At 44.8% G+C, this 9,272-nt stretch overlaps 1 protein-coding gene and 1 long non-coding RNA gene across 2 annotated transcripts in view; both read left to right on the forward strand.

The window, feature by feature from the left end:
* Positions 1-9,272, forward strand: part of pbx3a (pre-B-cell leukemia homeobox 3a) — a 52,635-nt gene that overhangs the window by 17,373 nt on the left and 25,990 nt on the right. The window lies entirely within an intron of this gene.
* Positions 678-1,403, forward strand: LOC134101469 (uncharacterized). The gene is made up of 2 exons (XR_009941380.1): positions 678-805; positions 1,288-1,403. It is a non-coding gene; the product is annotated as an uncharacterized LOC134101469 (long non-coding RNA).

Here is a 9,272-nt window from a genome sequence, read left to right on the forward strand (position 1 = left end):
GGAGCTATGGTCCTCCCAAATCAAGGCCTTGGCTACATTGTTGGAGATAACAAGCTGCGCGTCACCACGTCAGTTCATTTTCCTAAAGGGAAACGAAAGATGCGGCTTGGGCAGAGCCTCCTTCAAGAGCAGATTTGGCCTCAGACCACAAATCCCCTGGCAAGGAGGAGACCACTCAGCCGGGCAAAAAGGTTCCTTGGACCAAATCAAGCCGTAAGGAGACCAAAGTGGGAGGAGAGACAGAGACCCTGCCTTGATGAGGCAAAGGAGAGGACTCAAGCACAGCACTCCACCGGGATGTCCGGCGCCTCGTCCTGTTGCCGGTTGAAGAGCAAATGGCCCACTGGAGTCAGATGGCCTAAAGACGACTCAGGATTTCAGTTTGACATGAGTGGCGACCTTCCTAGTATGAAGTCCGGAAAGCTCGAGTGGGAGGTGTAAAGTCAAACTGCATTGAACTGGGATTGATGGGGACAAAGCTGCATGAGTAAAAGAAAAGAAAAGAAAGATGGGGGGAAAAATCGTGGTGACTCTCACTTTCAGTCGGGTTAGCAGAAGGGAATCTGCTAATGTATTCAATCAAATACGTTTACGTAGCGCTCAGGCTGCAACGTCACGAGAGCGACGTGTCCGGTACGCAGGTGGCTAATTAAGCACTAACCGGGAGTGAGTAGGGGAACAACAGCACGCTATTGCAAACACTGAAGCAAACGCTGGAAGAAACGCTGAAACGAATGCTGGATAACAACCTGCATACAAGAAGTTCTGTGCAATTGAGGATATCTAAGCTTTGGAGAGACGGCCGGTAAGACATTTATACCACCTTCAGGAAGATATGTTTGTACCAAACGCATTCCTTTAGCTATTGTGATACTGGCGTCCGTGGTCTCATCTGTTGCCCATGCTTTAAGTTAATTAAGGATTCTGATTCTATGCTTAGCGATTTCAATGATGTTTGACAAGTTGCGTAGTTGTTTGTGTAACTAGGTGCAAATGGGCCTGTGGAATTTAACCTACGGTTTGCACTTCGTTAGTTTAAATCTGGAAGTCTAATGGTGGTGGGCTTGTGTATTGCTGCTAATCTTTTTTATATTGACGGTGATGTTGTGTATTGAGTTTCTATGTCGTTAATGAGCTATTTATAGTTACATTTTATCTATTGTGATTTTTCTATTGGAGAGTTATTTGCACTTTAGAACTGGCTTGGCTATTTAAATATCTATTGTTGGATGTGTATTCTTATCTTATGTGTTTTTTTTGTCTCTATTTTTGTTTGTCTTTTTAAAGGTTTTTTACCTGATGAAATGACTAAAACAATTGAATGGCTGCTAAAGTGACTACTACATATGTCTGCCTCTGAATTGAAAGGAAATAAAGAGAAAAATAATAAGGAGGAAACCAAAGCACCGTTGTATTGTGGAGTCATTGAGTGGAATCCAGCACTAAGAATCTCCATAGATGTCTTTCCATTTTCAAGTTGAGGAAGTTTGCACGGAACACTAGGCACAACTTGACAATGTCTGATTCGCTGGGGGATGAGTATGGAATATTCAAATGAGTTTTAACTTCGGGCTTCCGGGAAAACGCAGCCGGGAGAGAGGGAGAGAGGGAGAGGGAGAGAGGCAGAGGGAGAGGGAGGGGGAGAGAGACAGAGAGAGAGAGGGGGAGAGAGAGAGAGAGCTCAGGGGATTGTGAGTAGAAATCGCCCTGCCAGTCTCTGTTCCACTTTGCTCAGTTCTGCTGGTGACAAGGTGTGTTTGTGTGCGAGTGTGTGAGTGCGCATGTGGTCCCCCCATCAAAGGTGCCAACGATTAGCTCAGCAGTTAATCCTGTCCAGACTTTAAATATGGCCCCCCATCTGAGGCCTACGTGTGTGTGTGTGTGTGTGTGTGTGTGTGTGTGGTGGGTCGGTGACTATGTGTGTGTATGTGTGTGTGTGTGTGTGTGTGTGTGTGTGTGTGTGTGTGTGGGTTGGTGACTATGTGTGTGTGTGTGTGTGTGTGTGTGTGTGTGAGAACACCTCACAGATTACATTCCCATCAATAAGCGGACTTGGCAGGTGTTGCATGACAGGTCCCACGTGTAGTCGCTGGAAGGTGTGAAGATGGAGGCGTCTGCACCGAGACAGCGTGGCGCGGAAACACAGCGCCAGTGCGGGCACACCGTCAACCCCAGAGAGGACAGCACCTCAAGGGGCAAAAGCGAGTGCCAACCTAACCCCAACATTCTCGAGACGTTTCATAACCAGACATACAAGAACAGGGGTTTTCAGTTGCAGCCGTAAGCTCATCGGGGGATAGTGTTGCTCATTTTGAAAAAAAGAAAATGGTTTCCTGCTTGGCTGACATGCTAGCACAGACTGTTAATACAATTATATCCTCTTGTGGGTCACTTGTCCTGTGCTCTCTATAGGATCGTAGACGCAGTCCAGACAGCATGAATCAATGACAGACTGTATGCGAGACTCCGTTTCCTCCTCTCCTTTTGGCATTGTCTGCGATCTGTTGTCTTGGCTCGGCGAGGCGACGGTAAATCAGCGGATCCAGGGTTTCACAGACGTTTACAGTCAGCTTTATCATCCCGCGTGACTGATGCGATGCGGACGCGTGGCGTTTATTACTGCGGCCAGTGAATTAGATCGGGGAGACGCCCACTGGTCCCCCCTCTCTACTCGGCACAGGTGGACGTGGTGGAAGCCAACCGGGTTCCCACACAGACATACAGATGGAGAGAGAGACTGAGGAACTGTGTTCATGATAAGATGAATTAAAGTTCAATTCGATTACATCTCACAGTGACATGTTGCCAGATATGAAACCACACCAAAAGAGTTGTGTCAATATGTGGCTTTTTGTAGATATTTAATTTTTTGTTACATGAAAGAAGAGGCATTCAAAATCAATGTCCTTAAGTTTCATAGTTAAGACATGAATGTAAAGTTACAAAAATATTATTCAAGTGGGCAAATCCTACCTGTAACTGCCTGTAACCTGTAACATAAAACGTGATTGGAAAAAAAGGAGGCCATAATTCAAAATGCTGTATCTTGACAACAATTCAATATATGACTTTGACCAAGATATCATTTTAAAGTGGATGGTGTCCTCTGTCTATTGATACCAAAATCTAATTTTTCATTTTTGGTAACTGTGACTCATTTTGCCAGGTCAGGTCACATATAATAAATGTTCCCCTGTACATATAGTTGTTGTTAGACAATGAGCAATCATCCATTGCTAATTTCATGTATTTTGCCTTATACCCCATTCTGTTTGACAGTATCAATGTGCATTGCTTAAGAAATATAGCCTACTTGATGTACTTGAAATAATTGAAATGGCTTTCACTACAGAAAACTGTATATGCTTGTGAGGAAAAAAAAGAGTTTAAAGGCTGCATTAAAATGGCAGTAACACATTTGACTCTTGTCAAGGCTGAACAGTAATGGGCAATTTTAAACCCACAGCAGACGGTCTCCCTTAATGTGTCAGAGCGGTCTCTGTGTTTCTCTGTGCGGCTGAGGCGAAAAAACAAGTGGTCACACCATCTGACCATATAATGACTCCTCACAGAGACACGATCTAAAAAAAAAAAAACAGCTCAGGTATCGATCAGTTGCCATTGACAACCTGCCCTGGCTTCTGCAGGGTGGCCATTAGTTACCTTCCTTTGTGATGTAGCTGTGGTCCTCGGAGAAAACCCGCGCGGATGAAAACATACACATACCAGCAACAGAGAGGGCTGGGCCGAGCAGCCAAACGCTGTCTACTGTCTGGTGTTTGATAGCTGCAGCCTCCTCCATTTAATATCAAAACACACCCCATTCAAGGACAAGACATAACAGCTCGAAGATGACAGTTCATTTCAACTCGTCAAGAAATACCCTTTGGTACAATTAGAGCCAACAGCTTGTCATCAAGCGCTCTGTAATCAACATGCAGCATGGAACAGTCTCAAATCAAGAGCTATTAAAGGATCAAATCTGCCAAAAAATGTCATGAAGGACACGATTATGTGTATTTATAAAGGCGTCAGTGTTGGCCTGTGAACATGGACTGTCGAGAAATACGTCTCTAGATCGTCAAATATGAGAAGACATGGCTCCGATCTATTAAGGACGCCAGATAGAAAAGGAATGTGCTTTCAATTAAGGAGACAAGCACACTGTCACCTCACACAGTTGCACCTCTGGCTTTTTTCACCCCGCACCCACCCCACCCTACCACCTCCACCCTTAATCAACGCCAAGACTGACGGAGTCACTTCAGCTGCCAGCACCTCCCTTTTCGTCTTGTCTCCCAATTTACACACAAACACAATTACTCAGATCAGGACGCCTGAAGTCTGAGCAGCCCATAGAAGAAGGAGGGGTGGGGTGTGGGGGGGGGGGGGGTCGGGTGTTGTTGCCATCAGTAATCTAGGCATTGATTATGACAGTGATGGTGACAGTATGAATGATTGGTGCTTTTCATTTATTTGTGTGTGTGTGTGTGTGTGTGTGTGTGTGTGTCAGTACCAACACTGAATGTGTTGACAAGACCTGTTAACTGCAGGTATTGACTTTACATATTCACATTGGTGCATACTGCGTGCTTGCAGCCTGTTTGGTATGCAGATTCACTGCGTGAGGAAGTCATTCGAATTTATACCAACTTGGAAAAAAAACAACTTTTCTTAACACCTCCTGTTCATTTCCTGTCTGAATCCCTCATTTGATTCCTACACACAGTAGTAGCTGTTCTGAATTGAGAGGGGAACATTGCATGCATGGCAAAACATCTTCCATTGACTGCACCAATGCTGGGCCAAGACCAAAATATGTCTCCTTATAAGCCTACAGTACATGTTGTAAAAGAATGTGAGCTGGATGTTTAACTCAGTTAAATAGTTCAGCCAAACATTATGTGACATTATAAATGGACCAGCTTTGAGAAATATGAAAGGAATCAGCTCTCGTCTCTCAGAATGGCTTATTATTCTTAAGCCAGTGTTTAATTCTATATTTATGCCGGTGTAAATTGTGGCTGTTGGCTTTCATGGAAGCTGCGGACATGTAAAGCTGGAATGAGTTTTGGAAATTGAAAATAGTTTTGCTGTAGCAAGAGTCGACACAGAGTACCACATAGAGTTTTGAGGATGTGTTTGATTTAGCATTTTAGTAACGTATGCATCATATAATACCATTGAAGGAATTGGTTGTACGATGCTAAACGAGTTGGTGTAGCCTAATCAAACCATTCCTCTTTAAGAGACAAGCTTTTCTGCTCCTCACCATTTGTTGTAAAAAAGAAAGAAATGCCGATTCCATCTGCCAGGGAGATTCTCCGTGTGTTTCTCTGCGTCTTGCATGACAGCCTTCATGAGACATTTATCCGGTGATTTGCGATGAGCTTATGCGGGAATAATTAATGCCAATTACTCCTTAATTATGGTGATTAGACGAGTCACGGGAAATTAAGCCACAGCTGGAGAAGCATCCCCGTGCCCAGGAACGCCACTTTCGGCAGAGGGAGCGTGCCAACGGTGGATGGCACTGCACAGGCTGGTAACGACCAGTAACAGGGTGGGCTGGGTCAGGGATGCTGCCAGTGTTGGGTGGCACCAGTGCAGCGACTGGTAACAAGGTGGGTTATGTTTTGGTATGGGCTAGTGGTTGGCACTTGTAGATTAGTAAGGTGACTCTGCAATCGCTGCTAGAGATAATGGTGTCGTTCTCCATTATTTTTCAGAGTTGTGTTTATGCCCTGAAGAAGGTAAGTGATCTACAGTGTGTCTGTGTTAATTGCTGCCATGCAACAGATGCTCGTTTCTTTTCAAACGACAGGGTGACTTCTGTTTTTTTTTTTGCCATCAACAGTTTCAACCTTCCAAAAGAACAACCTTTATCACTGATGCCGACCACCCCTGCTGGTCTGGAGTTTGATCCATTTTTTGCGCAGCACCTGCTGTTTAGTTTAGTCATTGCGTTTGGGAAAAATCCAAAGTCCGCGAAGCCATCTCAAGGCCGTGCTGTAACTAAACAATTGTCAGAATACGATAAATTGTGAGAATGAAATGTTGAGTAAACTTTACCTCGGGACATCTGTATTGAAATACCCTGTGGCACCAGCCAGGAAGCCTCTGAAACCTGTAGCAGATGCTCCAGACGAGGCCTGTGCCAACATGGAGGGCTCTGAGATAGAATGTTATGCGAGACCACACAGGCCTTCTATTTATCTCTTCCCCATACCGCCTCTCTGTGTAGAATAACTCGAGCGTCATAATTACAAACCACCGCTGATATCTCTTATTGCTGCGGCGCTTGCCGCATGTCTCCTATTTTCCATTGTCTATACCTTTGAGGGCAAAGCCTGACACTCCTCTATTCAATTGATTGTGCGACGCACCATAAACAGTTCAAGAAGTCCCATAATTAAGTTTTCCTCGTTTGTGTATGTGCGTGGGTTTGTGTAGTGTGTGTGTGTGTGTGTGTGTGTGTGTGTGTGTGTGTGTGTGTATACAGTGATAAACTCTGTGTGTGGGCCGCTGTGTGAGTGTGTATTTGTGTTTGTGCAGAGGTGCCCTAATGTCCATAATCACATGTGCTGGCTGGCCATTAACGGCCCCGCGCGAAGTACCTGAGCCAACAAACCCCGAACGCTGAGACCACTAGACCTCTATTAACACCTAGTTTAGTATCCCAGCGGAGTCGTAATGTGGCTAATGCAGCGCGAGGACTCGCACGCCTCCCGCTGACTCCATGCCTATGGCGGACGAACTGCTGAACGGAGGCAAAAAGCCTTAAACGCTGTCTTCTCCCGATCTCAGAGATGGCTGCTTTTTATTTGAAAAGGGGGGGGGGGGGACGTTATTGGTGTATGTCTGAGAGAGACGGGAGAGATGCTCCTGAGACCTGGTTTGGTGTGAAATTGGGAGTGTTAGTATGGGTCAGTCACTGGTGCGCTTGACAATTTCTCAGGCAGAGTTTGAATTACACGCCATGTCTGTCTCTGTAGTATTTAGCCCTAGTATATGAATCTCTGCCAGACTGAATAGTGTATCAAAAGGAAGAGGCTTTGAGAGAAATTGTCCCATAGTGTCTCAACGGTTTTTGCTGTTTAGTTTGGAATAGGTTGGCTAGCTAAGCATGTTTAACATGGCAGCTTTGCTCTGGTTTCAGTTGATGGTGTCCTGAAGTACTCTCGGCCAAAACCATTTTTCTCACAGAAAGGGAATATCTCGGTGAAATATGCAGAGTTTCTGTGGATTCTGTCTTGGATCTCAGCATTTTTTATTGTATTTTCTTTTTTTCTTTTTTTTTCTTACCAGGGCAACCAGTTGTCAGTTTGACCATGTCAGCATATTCTACAGGTCGTCTTGCCCTTTCAAAGAGAGAAATAGATGAGCTGGAGACTCATTGCATGGTCTCTCAGCCAGGGCTCCAGCAGGCCTTAAAGATCGGTGATTTACAATACTGTCACCACTATTTCAGTTTAATCTGTTTAGGGCAGAATGAAAAGATTTCACTTGTTGAAGTCCGAATGTGGGTTTTGCTGATGCGGTCAAAAAGAGCTGGCCAAGTGTCAGGGAAGTCTGATTGTTGCAGGACTCTGAGATATCTCCTTGGGTGCGAATCTGAAGCCTTACAAAAAAAAAAAAAATCAATTTGGCAAACTCAGTATCTCTTTGAAGAAGAGATGGTATGTTCTTTAAAAAAAACAAAAACAATAAACAGATTTTACAATTTTATAAAACAAATCACAGAAACATAGAATTTGTATTGATTGCGAAAAATCAAATCAGAATTGAATTTTAGGCACCAGATGTCATCTGTGTGGCCACATGGCATTTTTGTAGTGAATCATAACCATCAGCGTCAATATTGTGTCAAGCTCCGTTCCATCAGACCACACATGAAAACATTGAACAGTGCCAGCATTTGGTGTCAGAAGCGGGAAGATTGTCTGGACAGACCCCGGCTTTGCCATCTGTGCCTCAACAAAGAATTCCTCCAAAGTAAGAGGCCCCTTTGGTTTTTTTCCCCCCAAGAGGCACTCAATCTGGAGACTAGAGTCAAAATAGCGTAACGACTTGTTATGTTTATGTTTAAGTTGCTCCAGCCCCCCCCCCCCCCCCACCCCCCTTGCCCTCCCCCTTCTCATCATTCATTTAAAGCAAATGCTCTGACTGTATTGCGCTTGCAGAAAGAGGGGAGACTTATGTATGGCATTTATTTGTCTCGTAAAGGGAAGAGATGCACAAGAGGCAAATTGGATTTCAGGGGCTGTGGGAGCCCGGAATCTGCTCTTAGCTCCGTTTCTATGGCTCCAGGAAGCAGCATTCCTAAAATAAATGAGTTCATTTAGGTGGAAAATCAGACATTATTACAGGACTTCCAGGCTTGAAATGCTCGCAATAAAGCTATAGTGCTTTCCTGTTTGAGCTAACTGCCTGCTGGTATTCCCCAGCTGACAATTCCAAGCCCCAGACGCTCGGATGACAAACTGTATAGCTGAGGTTATGTAGATGCTTTATGTTATGGAGAGGGTAGAGTGAGGAGGTGAAGTGGAGGGGGTTTGTGTGTGTGTGTGTGTGTGTGTGTGTGTGTGTATGCATTGTTTTGAGGGGGGTTACACGTTTTGATAGACTTGGTTCAACTGAAATATTCCTACAAACAGCGAGACGAGGAGAACAGTAGTTCCATGGCTGTCAGTCTGTCCGAGCTGACTGAGCCATCCGAATGCATTGGCCATTGTGTGTGTGTGTGTGTATGTATACGTGTATGTGTTTGTGTATCATTGGAGGGAACTGGTAAGGCTATTCCTTTCCCCATGCCCAAGACCTCCCGATGACCTCGCTGTAGAGCTGCATTCCTCAGATGTTTCCAGGATCAAGTCATTTAGGCCGAGGTACAGACTGGGGCCTCTTATAACAGAGGGGAGGATAAGATTGAGAGAGAGAGAGAGAGAGAGAGAGAGAGAGAGGAGTGAGGAAGAAGAGGATAGGGAGAGAGGGAGCAAGGCGTTTGGGAGGGAAATTGGTATAGGAGTGAATTAGCTGAAATGTGTTTGAGAAAGAGGAAAAATCAGATTAGTCGCTTTGGGACTTGAACTGTAGTCAATCCTCATGCAACGTTTATACCAATGGCACAGTGATTTGAGTTGAAGATTGGACTATTACTTCAAGAGGCCACCACTGCTATGACCATTTTAGCATGGATTAGAAGACTCTTTTTTGAGATGGCCAAACATCGGGATTTAGCAGTACTACTGTATGTGCAGAGCTGAGATAAC

Source organism: Sardina pilchardus, chromosome 14, assembly GCF_963854185.1.
Source record: "Sardina pilchardus chromosome 14, fSarPil1.1, whole genome shotgun sequence".
NCBI lineage: Eukaryota > Metazoa > Chordata > Actinopteri > Clupeiformes > Clupeidae > Sardina > Sardina pilchardus.